This window comes from Dendrobates tinctorius, unplaced genomic scaffold (assembly GCF_039654945.1).
Source record: "Dendrobates tinctorius isolate UK_male_01 unplaced genomic scaffold, ASM3965494v1 ptg000423l, whole genome shotgun sequence".
NCBI lineage: Eukaryota > Metazoa > Chordata > Amphibia > Anura > Dendrobatidae > Dendrobates > Dendrobates tinctorius.
In genome coordinates, this window is record NW_027362087.1 from 468,351 (window position 1) to 481,021 (window position 12,671).

The 12,671-nt window shown below is 48.3% G+C and overlaps 1 protein-coding gene across 2 annotated transcripts in view; it reads right to left on the bottom strand.

Moving 5' to 3' along the window:
- The window catches only part of LOC141076752 (uncharacterized), a 108,850-nt gene that overhangs the window by 43,643 nt on the left and 52,536 nt on the right, over positions 1-12,671 (bottom strand). The gene's annotated exons all lie outside the window — the stretch shown is intronic.

Genomic DNA, 12,671 nt, shown 5'->3' on the forward strand with positions numbered 1-12,671 from the left:
GTGCTGGGAGCGGGTTGAGGGAAGTGGGAGTGTCTGAAAACCTGCCCACTGATGTTTTATTGGGGACTGACTTGGGGAGGATGGTTGCATACTATGTCCCTGACACCCTTCCCCAATCTGATAATAAGGGTAACATTAACCCTGGTGTTGATGATGATGATGGGAACTGAATGTGTTACCTGCTAATGCCTTGATGAGTAATGATGCAACTAACAACCATTCATTCCCCAGGAATGATGCTGATGGTGAGGTGAATGTACCAAAGCAATCTAATAACCATTCTTTTCCTAGGAATGATGATGATGATGATGATGTATCTGTGCCGACTGAACCTGTTAAACCTTTCTTTGAAATGGTAGATGTGTCCACAGGTACCGAAGTGCTCAGCCCCGTCACTCTGCGGAGTGAGACGGCTGAGGAACCCCTGGCACGAGCAAGCAACGGTGCTCAAGGAAATGGGGAAGTTCATGGGGACCATGAGGAAGGTAATGCCATGCAACTGACCAGTGCCACCGAGGAAGGTAACTGGCCCATAAGTAGCACTGCTCCTGAAGTGTTGGGGGTGGATGGGGAGGTAGAGCCCATGGCAGCGCCGATTGGTGGGTCTGTAGAAATCCCCAGGGAGACAGCATACATAGCCGCTGTCACACGCAGTCAGAGTGCCCAGATCGCAGGTAGCGCCATCTTCCGGACCCTCAACTGCTACAGGAGAGGCTGAACCAGAGGTGAACCCAGAGCCGGTTCCAGAGGGTCCCAGTAAGGAAGGGACCCTGACATCACTTCTGGCAGCCTCCAGAAAGGGGTTCCAGGCTGCTCTGCATTCAGATGCCAGCCTGGAGAAATTGAGACACCTCGCCGAGACGCCCACCTCCGAGCCTGATAAGGAGAGGATGTTCTGGGAACGAGGAAGGTTGAACCGGGAGACAGTACCCGGAGATTCCCAAAAGGAGTGGTTGAGGGAAAGACAGCTAGTTGTCCCCCTACAGTTCAGAACCGAGTTGTTGCGGATTGCCCATGAGATTCCACTCGCTGGACACTTGGGGATCAGCAAAACAAAGGCACGGCTGTCTCAACACTTCTATTGGCCCAAGATGGGGACAGATGTCACGATCTACTGCTGCTCCTGTAACACCTGTCAAAAAGTGGGTAAGGCGGGGCCTGCTCTTAAGGCTCCCCTTATTCCTTTGCCGGCGATAGAGTAGCCTTTCCAGAGAATCGCGGTGGACATTGTAGGCCCGCTAGCCGTCCCCAGCAGCTCTGGAAAGCGATACATTCTCACCGTGGTAGACTACGCTACCCGGTACCCAGAGGCAGTAGCTCTGTCTTCAACCAGGGCAGATAAGGTGGCTGACGCACTGGAGACATCTTTTCAAGGGTAGGATTTCCCAGGGAGATGCTTACCGATCAAGGGACCCAATTCATGTCTCGCCTAATGGAGGCTCTCTGTGAGAAAATGCAGGTGAAGCACCTGGTATCGAGTGCGTATCACCCACAGACTAATAGTTTGTGTGAACGCTTCAACGGTACCCTCAGATGCTCCGCATGCTAGTTGAGACCCAAGGGCGCGACGGGGAGCGGTACCTCCCACACCTGCTGTTCGCTTACAGAGAAGTTCCGCAGGCCTCGACCGGGTTCTCCCACTTCGAGCTCCTGTATGGCAGGCGAGTCCAGGGACCCCTTGGGTTGATAAGAGAATCCTGGGAAGATGAGTGAAACCCCACAGAAGTCTCCATCGTGGATTATGTCATGCGCTTCCGTGACAAGATGCAGACCTTGACGCAGTTGGTGCATGACAATATGACGCAGGCTCAGGCTGACCAGAAGCACTGGTACGACCAGAACGCCCGGGAGCGGACCTACCAGGTGGGTCAAAAGGTGTGAGTGCTGGTCCCCGTACCAACGGATACGCTTCAGGCAGCCTGGGAAGGCCCATACGTCGTCCTCCAACAGCTCAACCCGGTCACCTACGTGGTCACGCTTGACCATGCTCGGGGTAGGCGCAAGGCCTTTCATGTCAATATGCTGAAGGCGCACCACGAACATGAAGCTTGCGTCCTACCGGTCTGCAACCTGCCTGAGGATGGGGAGGAAGATCCCCTCCTGGACATGCTGGCCCAAGCCAAGGCCGATGGGTCCATTGAGGACATGGAGATAAGTGGTTTGCTAACCGTATCCCAGCGATTGCAGTTGGTGGAAGACCTGGAACCCTTCCAGGCCGTGTTCACCAACCGACCTGGGAGGACGGAGTTAGCAGTTCATGAGGTGGACACCGGGAATCACGCCCCACTACGGCGAACACCTTATCGGATCTCTGAGGCGGTGCAACAAGTCATGCGCCAAGAGATCGAGGAGATGTTAAGGCTGGGGGTGTTTCGACGGTCAAAAAGCGCATGGGCCTCACCGGTAGTCCTCGCGCCTAAATAGGATCGAACCACCCGGTTCGGCCTGGACTACAGGGGGCTCAACGCCATCACAACCTCTGATGCCCACCCGATGCCGCGCATCGAGGATCTGCTTGAGCGGTTGGCAAAAGCAAGGTACATATCCATCATGGATTTGAGTCGGGGATACTGGCAGATTCCCCTGAGCCATTAGGCGCAGGAGAAATCCGCCTTTATCACCCCCTTTGGACTGTACGAGTCCACAGTCATGCTCATTGGCATGAAAAATGCCCCTGCCACTTTCCAGCGGATGGTCAACCACCTGCTCTGGGGACTGGAGGAGTACGCAGTGGCGTACTTGGATGACATCGCCATCTTCAGTCCCACCTGGGAGGAACACCTTCAGCACCTCCAGGAGGTGCTCAAGCGTCTTCACCAGGCAGGCCTGACTATCAAGCTGGGAAAGTGCCAGATGGGCATGAGCAAGGTCCACTACCTGGTGCACCGGGTAGGCGGGGGTTCCATGAGTCCGGAGACAGAAAAGGTGGACGCAATCGCGTCCTGGCCCACCCTCAGGACCAAGAAACAGGTCAAGTCCTTCTTGGGCACTGCAGGGTACTATAGGCGGTTCGTGCAGGACTACAGCGCCCTTGCAAAACCGTTGACTGACCTCACCAAGCAGAGGCTACCCCAAACAGTCAACTGGACAGATGACTGTAAGGCGGCTTTCCAAGCTTTGAAAGCAGCCCTGTGCAGCTCTCCAGTGTTGACAGCAGCCGACAGCAGTCACACGTTTCTGGTACAGACCAACGCCAGCGAGTTTGGCCTCAGTGCTGTGCTAAGCCAGGTCGACTCGGGGAACCAGGAGCACCCCGTGTTGTACCTGAGCCGGAAATTTTTGCTGAGGGAAGTGGCATACTCCACCATCGAGAAGGCGTGTCTGGCCATGGTGTGGGTACTGCAACGTCTGCAGCCCTACCTGTAAGGGCGCACCTTCACGGTGGTAACCGACCACAACCATCTGAGCTGGTTGCACACAGTGTCCCGAACCAATGGAAGGTTGCTTCGCTGGAGCCTTCCCCTTCAACAGTACGATTTTACGGTACAACACAAAAAGGGCAGTGAACATGGTAATGCCGATGGGTTGTCCCGCCGGGGCGAACCCACTGAAGTGCGCATGGCCGATTACCGAGAGGTAATGCCTCCGTAGCGCCCTCTAAAGGGGGGAGGTGTAATGTACTGTAGATATGTTTCTGGAACCTTCTAGAAGGTCCCTTTGTCACACAGCACCAGCTCCCCCCTGTCCTTATCAGCTCTGAGCTTGCTGGTAACATGAAACCGTCCACTTCCTCTCAAAGTCCCTCCATCCCCCTTCCACGCAGCAGCTAAGTGGAAAAGATGTTCCTTTGTTTAAAGCCAGGGGCTTGAATGCAGCTACGGGAAGTATTAAAACAATTCATATCGTGGAAATCATACACAGCAGAGATATAATAAACATATCACCGTGTAGGCAATGAAGCCAGCTGTCTAAACCCCTAAGTTTCACGATTCTCGGACTTCTAGAAATTGAGCTATGGATTGCTCCCAAATGGAGTGTCCTATCTAGTGCATTCTTGATGTTTTCTTGTTGGGTTCGTTACACTGGGAATCATGATACCATTGGTGAGTTCATACGAGCTTCACCCATTAAGATATGGTTATCATAACTTTTTAGTTAAGTTGTAACTGAGAGAGTAAGGGGGTTGGACCTCCCCAGACCACCCATTTCGGCAGGTTACAGACTCTATACTATAGGTACTCCCTACCATATCCCAGACAGTTGAGCTGGAGTTCTGATGCTGAATAGACCAACCCCATGTCTTGGGATGTTTGGCCGCCGCCCATCCCCAGAGCCGCATGGGTTGCCTAACACCAACTGACCACATGTAAGTGTACTTTCTTCTTTCATCCACTTTGTTTTAGATTTGTACATATGCAATGTCTCAACTTTGTAACAACTTTACGTATTGGTAACCACTGCCCGACTTTTTGGGGAATAAATGATAAAATTATTTTGTCTGCCTTCATGCTCTAGGAAACGAACTATGCGCCTCTTTTAGATAATCGCTACTGATTTCAGGGGTTTGCCACGGACCCTGTTAATTTAACTCTGTGAATTAAGAAAAGCGTGGATGGTGGCAGCGTGGTGTGTGCGATTGATTAGGCTAGTTGGCAGGACACAAGGGTCTTATATTGCTAAAGGGGGGCTGCGGCCACAGCATTGATAATTCCCTTACTGCGGTAGCCTAATTGTCCATGCACAACAAGCAGCCCGTCCGGCGACTAATTATCCGAGGTGCAGTTCCCTGACTGACCTGAGGGTAAGGGGGGCACCGGAGAGCTGCGAGTTCCAAAGTGGAACTGAGAAAGTGGGATATATGTTATGAATGAGTCACCGTAGAAGGCAAAAACAGAAATACTAGCTAAGTCCAGAAAACCAGAGAAGTTGGCAGCTATCGGATTGCAGACCCCTGAACCTAACAACAACAACTAGTAGTAGCCGTGGGGGGTTCCAACGGTGCCCTAGACCCCTCGATCACAGCCGGAGAACTACATAGCCTAAAGACAGAAAGGGAAATCTAAACTGCCCCAGAGCAGACCCCAAAGCAATAGGCAGCCCCCAACATATAATGACGGTGAAGCAAGATGAAAAAACACTCACACAGATAGAAAGATAGGTTGAGCAAATGATGGGGCCCAAGCTAACTAAATAGGACAGGATAGAAAAGCTGCTGTCTGCAATCCGCCAAAACCCTCTCAAAACAATAGCCAACAGACTGATAGGGAAAAAGGCCCTGAAGACGCTAGGCTTCAAAAAGACTATATCATGACTCAGGTATTTTCTGAAGACAGAGCAAAAAGGAATTCAGCTCACCCCAGCAGGGAATGGCAGAAATCCTGAAAAACAAGGCAAAACAAAACCAAAACACAAATGCAAAAAGCAGAGCAGAAAACTTAGCTTTTGTGGAGCAGGAATCAGACTGGTCTCATAGAATCCCTCAGAGAAATCACCCGCAAGGCAGAAGGGCGTCGGCTGCCTTATATCCAGTCAGCAATTCCAGTCACCCAGTCATCATCATTCTGCTCAGGTGCTTTGTAATCAGCCTCACTACCTTCCTTCACCAGAAGAGGGAGTTCATCAGACCTCAATGGTGAAGGGGAAAATGAACTCACAACAGTACCTCCCCCTTGAGGAGGGGTCACCGAACCCTCATCCACGCCACCAGGGCGATCAGGGTGAGCCAGATGAAAGGCACGCACCAATCTTTTGGCATGAATATCAGAGGCAGAGACCCAGGAATTATCCTCCTGACCATAACCCTTCCACTTAACCAAATACTGGAGTCTCCGTCTAGCCAAACGGGAATCCAGTATCTTCTCTACCTCATATTCCATGTTACCTTCAACTAATACAGGGTCCGGAGGTGCCACCCCAGGAACAACTGGTTCAACAAATCTCTTCAACAAGGACATATGAAACACATTATGGATTTTAAATGTGACAGGAAGAGCCAAACGAAAAGAGACCGGATTAATAATCTCCAAAATCTTGTAAGGTCCAATAAATCTAGGCTTAAACTTAGGAGAAGCCATCTTCATAGCGATATTTTTTGATGATAACCAAACCATATCACCAACCTTAAACTGGGGACCAATGGTCTTATGTCGGTTGGAAAACCGCTGGGCCTTTTCCTGGGAGAGAGATAACTTATCCACCACTTGGTCCCAGATCTGGTGCATTCTCTCCACCACAGTGTTAACACCTGGGCAGGCAGAAGGCTCCACCTGCCCTGAAGAAAATCGAGGATGAAACCCAAAGTTACAAAAAAGAAGGTGACATCAAAGTGGCAGAACTAGCTCTATTATTTAAAGCAAATTCGGCCAAGGGCAAAAATGAAACCCAATCATCCTGATCAGCGGAAATAAAACATCTCAAATACGACTCCAAGGTCTGGTTTGTTCTCTCCGTCTGCCCATTGGTCTGAGTGTGAAAAGCAGAGAAGGACAACTGAATTCCCAGCTTGGAACAGAAAGTCCTCTAAAATCTAGACACAAACTGAACTCCTCTGTCAGATACAATGTTCTCAGGAATCCTGTGCAAGCGAAGCACCTGTTGCAAAAACAGGGGCACCAACTCAGAGGAAGATGGCAACTTAGGGAGTGGTACAAGATGAACCATCTTAGAGAACCTATCACAAACCACCCAAATAACATTCAACCTTTGAGAGACAGGCATATCAGAGATGAAATCGATTGAAATATGGGTCCATGGCCTCCTGGGGACCGGCAAAGGCATCAACAACCTACTAGAGCGAGAACAAGATTTAGACCGGGAGCAAGTCCCACAGGACTGCACAAAATTCCTGACATCACGAGACAAGGCGGGCCACCAAAAAGACCGACTCACCAGATCTCTAGTACCAAAAATACCTGGATGACCAGCCAATGCAGAGCAATGAACTTCAGACATCACTCTCTTCTTCCACTGGTCAGGAACATACAACTTTCCACTGGGACAATGCTCAGGTTTGTCCTCCTGGAACTCTTCCAGAGCACGTCTCAAATCGGGCGAGATGCCAGAAAGAACTACCCCTTCGCCTAAGATGGTAGCAGGCTTGGTCACCATAGGAGAATCAGCAAAGAAGCTCCTAGAGAGGGCGTCTGCCTTGACATTCTTAGTGCCCTTAAGAAAAGAGACCACAAAATCAAAACGTGTAAAAAACAAGGCCCACCTAGCCTGTCTAGGGTTCAAGCGTTTGGCCGACTCCAGGTAAATCAAATTCTTGTGGTCAGTGAGGACCACGACGTGATGTTTAGCTCCCTCCAACCAATGTCTCCACTCCTCAAATGCCCATTTCATGGCTAACAGTTCCCGATTCCCCACATCATAGTTACGTTCAGATGGAGAGAACTTTCGGGAAAAGAAAGCACAGGGATTCATTTCAGATGTTACAGGATCCTTTTGGGACAAAACAGTTCCTGCACCAATCTCAGAAGCGTCCACCTCTACCTGGAACGGGAGTGAGACATCAGGTTGCCGCAAAACCGGGGCAGAAGTGAATCTTCGCTTCAGCTCCTGAAAGGAAGAAACAGCCTCCGGAGACCAGTTCAACACATCAGCACCCTTCTTAGTCAGATCAGTCAATTGGTTGGCAATACTAGAAAATTTTGCTATAAATTTCCGATAAAAATTAGCAAAACCCAAAAACTTCTGGAGGGCCTTCAAAGAAGTGGGCTGAACCCAATCATAAATGGCCTGTACCTTGGCCGGGTCCATTTCAATAGTTGACGGAGACTAAATAAATCCCAAAAATGAAATCCTCTGTACCCCAAAAAGGCATTTCGATCCTTTGACATACAGGGAATTCTCACTCAAGATCCGGAACACAGTCCGAACATGTTCCACATGAGAATCTCAATCCTTGGAGAAGATCAAAATATAATCCAGATAGATAAGCAAAAATTTATTCTCAAAGTGTTGGAAAATGTCGTTCATGAAGCACTGGAAGACAGAAGGGGCATTAGTGAGCCCAAAAGGCATCACCAGGCACTCAAAATGTCCCTCCGGAGTATTAAACGCCGTCTTCCATTCATCCCCATGCTTAATGCGGATAAGATTATACGCCCCCCTGAGGTCAAGCTTGGTAAACCAGCAAGCACCTTTAACTCTGGAGAATAGATCAGAAATCAGGGGTAACGGATACTGATATTTAATAGTAATTTTGTTGAGGGCACCATAATCAATACAAGGCCTTAATGAACCATCCTTTTTGGCCACGAAAAAAAACCCGGCACCTAAGCGTGAAGAGGATGGTCTAATATGACCCTTCTCCAACGCCTCCTTAATATAGGATCGCATAGCCTCGTGCTCGGGTACAGATAAATTGAAGAGCCGACCCTTGGGAAATTTACACCCCGGGCTCAGTTCAATTGCACAGTCATAACTCCTATGAGGAGGCAAAGACGAAGACTCATTCTCACTAAATACATCATAAAAGTCCGCCAAATAGTCAGGAACATCATGCGACTGAGGAGAGGTGGAAAAAACCGGAGCCTCACTAAGGGCACACCGACAACCCCAACTCACCACAGACACAGATTTCCAATCCAAAACTGGATTATGAATTTGCAACCAGGGAAACCCCAGAACAATGGTATCATGCAAATTATGCAACACCAAAAATCTGCAATTTTCTTGAAGGTCTGGGGCGACCCGCATTACCACCTGGGTCCAAAACTGAGGTTTATTTTTCGCCAAAGGAGTAGCATCAATCCCCCTCAAAGGGATAGGCGTCCGCAGAGGTGTCATCGGAAATCCACAACGTTAAGCAAAATCCAAGTCCATTAGGTTTAGGGCTGCTCCCGAATCCACAAAAGCCTTGGCGGAAAATGTGGACAGGGAGCAGATCAGAGTAATTGCCAGAAGAAACTTAGGTTGAACACCACCCACAGAAAACGTGTGTGCAAAACGTTTCTCTCGTTTAGGACAGACAGAAATAATATGCGAGGCATCTCCACAAAAAAAAACACAGCTTATTACGCCTTCTGAACTCCTGACGTTGCTCCCTGGATGAAACTCTATCACATTGCATAGGTTCAGACACTCGTTCAACAGGTGGCAACACCCCCCGTGCAGTCCTGCGTTCACGTAAACGCCGATCAACCTGAATGGCTAATGACATAGAAGCGTCAAGACCAGAGGGAACAGGAAATCCCACCATAGTATCTTTTACGGCTTCTGACAACCCCTTCCGAAAGACAGCTGCCAAGGTATTATCATTCCAGGTAGTAAGGACCGCCCACTTTCGGAATTTTTGACAGTACAATTCTGCAGAATCTCGACCCTGGCTCATTGCCAACAGGGTCTTTTCAGCCTGTTCAATAGCATTAGGTTCGTCATACAACATCCCCAAGGCTTGAAAAAATGCGTTCACATTAGTCAGAATAGGATCATCTGGTTTCAAAGAAAACGCCCAATCCTGGGGATCGCCACGCAGCAAAGAGATGACAATTTTAACCTGCTGCGCGGAGCTCCCTGACGAGTTAGGCTTCAAGGCAAAAAATAATTTAAAATTATTTTTGAAATTCTAAAATTTAGACCGATACCCAAAAAACACATCAGGAGTAGGGATCTTTGGTTCAGCAGCATGTGAATGAGCAAGGTAGGTGGAAATTCCCCGCACTTCCGCAGCGAGCTGCTCCACACGATCAGACCATTGCTTTATCTCCATTGAGAGAAAAAAAAATTCCCCCTACGGCCTCAGAGATATAGAGGAAAAAATATACACACTTTTTTTTTTTTTAACAATTCTTTCCTGCTATTGAGTACCCTAGGATCTGCAGTATGGCGCGTGATTCTTTTATGAATGAGTCACCGTAGAAGGCAAAAACAGAAATACTAGCTAAGTCCAGAAAACCAGAGAAGTTGGCAGCTATCGGATTGCAGAGCCCTGAACCTAACAACAACAACTAGCAGTAGCTGTGGGGGGTTCCTACGGTGCCCTAGACCCCTCGATCACAGCTGGAGAACTACATAGCCTAAAGACAGAAAGCTAGGAGGGATAGCTAATACTAGAGAAGAGAGAGAGAGGATTCAAAAAGATTTAAATAAACTGGAGAAGTGGGCAGCAACTAACAGAATGGTTTTTAACAGGGAGAAATGCAAAGTACTACATCTGGGCAATAAAAATGAAAAAAGCATATATAGAATGGGAGGAATAGGGCTAAGTGACAGCACATGTGAAAAAGACTTGGGTATACTAATAGATCACAGACTGAATATGAGTCAACAGTGTGATACATCAGCAAAAAAGGCAAATGCAATTCTAGGATGTATTAACAGAAGCATACAGTCTAGATCACGTGAAGTCATTATTTCCCTCTACTCCTCTTTGGTCAGACCTCATCTGGAATATTGTGTCCAGTTTTGGGCACCACATTTTAAAAAAGACATCAACAAACTGGAGCAAGTTCAGAAAAGAGCGACCAGAATGGTGACCGGTCTGCAAACCTTGTCTTATGAGGAAAGGTTGCAGGATTTGGGAATGTTTAGTTTGCAAAAGAGAAGACTGAGAGGAGACTTAATAGCTGTCTACAAATATCTAAAGGGCTGTCACATTGTAGAAGGATCAACTTTATTCTCATTTGCACAAGGAAAGACTAGAAGCAATGGGATGAAACTGAATGGGAGGAGACACAGATTAGATATTAGAAAAAACTTTTTGACAGTTAGAGTGATCAATGAGTGGAACAGGCTGCCACGAGAGGTGGTGAGTTCTCCTTCAATGGAAGTCTTCAAACAGAGGCTGGACAGATATCTGACTGGGATGATTTAGCGAATCCTGCTTTGAGCAGGGGGTTGGACCATATGGCCCAGGAGGTCCCTTCCAACTCTACGATTCTATGATTCTATGAAATCTAAACTGCCCCAGAGCAGACCCCAAAGCAATAGGCAGCCCCCAACATATAATGACGGTGAAGCAAGATGAAAAAACACTCACACAGATAGAAAGATAGGTTGAGCAAATGATGGGGCCCAAGCTAACTAAATAGGACAGGATAGAAAAGCTGCTGTCTGCAATCCGCCAAAACCCTCTCAAAACAAGAGCCAACAGACTGATAGGGAAAAAGGCCCTGAAGACGCTAGGTGTTGTGAGTTCATTTTCCCCTTCGTCACTGAGGTCTGGTGAACTCCCTATTCTGGTGAAGGAAGGTAATGAGCCTGATTATCAGGCACCTGAACCTGATGAGGATGACTGGCTGAGTGGAGTCACGGACTGGATATAAGGCTGCCGACGCCCTTCTGCCCTGCGGGTGATTTCTCTGTGGACTTCTAGGACACCAGTCTGATTCCTGCTCCTCTAAGCTAAGTTTTTCTGCTTTGCCTGTTTGCATTAGTGTTTTGTTTTTGTTTTCCTTGCTTTTCTGGATTCTGCCATTCCCTGCTGGGGTGAGCTGAATCTCCTTTTGCCTGTAGCTCTGTCTTCAGAATATTCCTGAATACTGACATAGCTTTTTTGAAGCCTAGTGTCTTCAGGGCCTTTTTCACTGTCAGTCTGTTGGCTCTTATTTTCATAGGGTTTTTCACGCATTGCAGACAGCAGCCTTCCTGTCCTTTTCTATCTAGCTAGATTGGGCCCCGTCTTTGCTCAGTCTATCTTTCTGCCTGTGTTAGTGTTTTCATCTTGCTTCACCGTCATTATATGTTGGGGGCTGCCTATTGCTTTGGGGTCTGCTCTGGGGCAGTTTAGTTTTCCCCTTTCTTTCTTTAGGCCTAGCTATTTCTCCGGCTGTGATCGAGGGGTCTAGGGCATCGTAGGAACCCCCCACGGCTGCTGCTAGTTGTGTTGATAGGTTCAGGGGTCTGCAATCCGATAGCTGCCAACTTCTCTGGTTTTCTGGACTTAGCTAGCATTTCTGTTTTTGCCTCCTACGGTGACTCAATCATAACAGCTAGGCTTCAAAAAGACTATATCAGTACTCAGGTATTTTCTGAAGACAGAGCAAAAAGGAATTCCGCTCACCCCAGCAGAGATTGGCAGAAATCCCGAAAAACAAGGCAAAACAAAACCAAAACACAAATGCAAAAAGCAGAGCAGAAAACTTAGCTTTTGAGGAGCAGGAATCAGACTGGTCTCCTAGAATCCCTCAGAGAAATCACTCGCAAGGCAGAAGGTCGTCGGCTGCCTTATATCCAGTCAGCAATTCCAGTCACCCAGTCATCATTCTGCTCAGGTGCTTTGTAATCAGCCTCACTACCTTCCTTCACCAGAAGAGGGAGTTCATCAGACCTCAATGGTGAAGGGGAAAATGAACTCACAACAGATATACATAAAACCCCGCAGTTCTTGGAAGGTTGTTAGTAGTGGTGGGGCATCCAAAATAACCCCCCTGCGGTAAATTGTTAGAGCAAGGTTAGCTTGCTGCATTTTTGTCACATGGTGCCAGTAGTGGGATAACTAAGATAAGCCCCCACTGTGCCTGATAGCCGTGTGCCGACAGTGTGTCATGTCCCTCCGTTCGCTGATACACCCGTGTCAGTGGTGGGATTACGACATATTGGTGACACAGGGTCCGGCCGTTCGTCGCAATTTGGGTGGCAGCGGTCGGCCGTTCGTCACACAGGGTATACTGTATAATCTCCCAGCAGTCTCCTCTCATAACCCAGAATCCTCCAGTGTACACTGTATAATCTCCCAAAAGTCTGCTCTCATCACCCAGAATCCTCCAGTGTATACTGTATAATCTCCC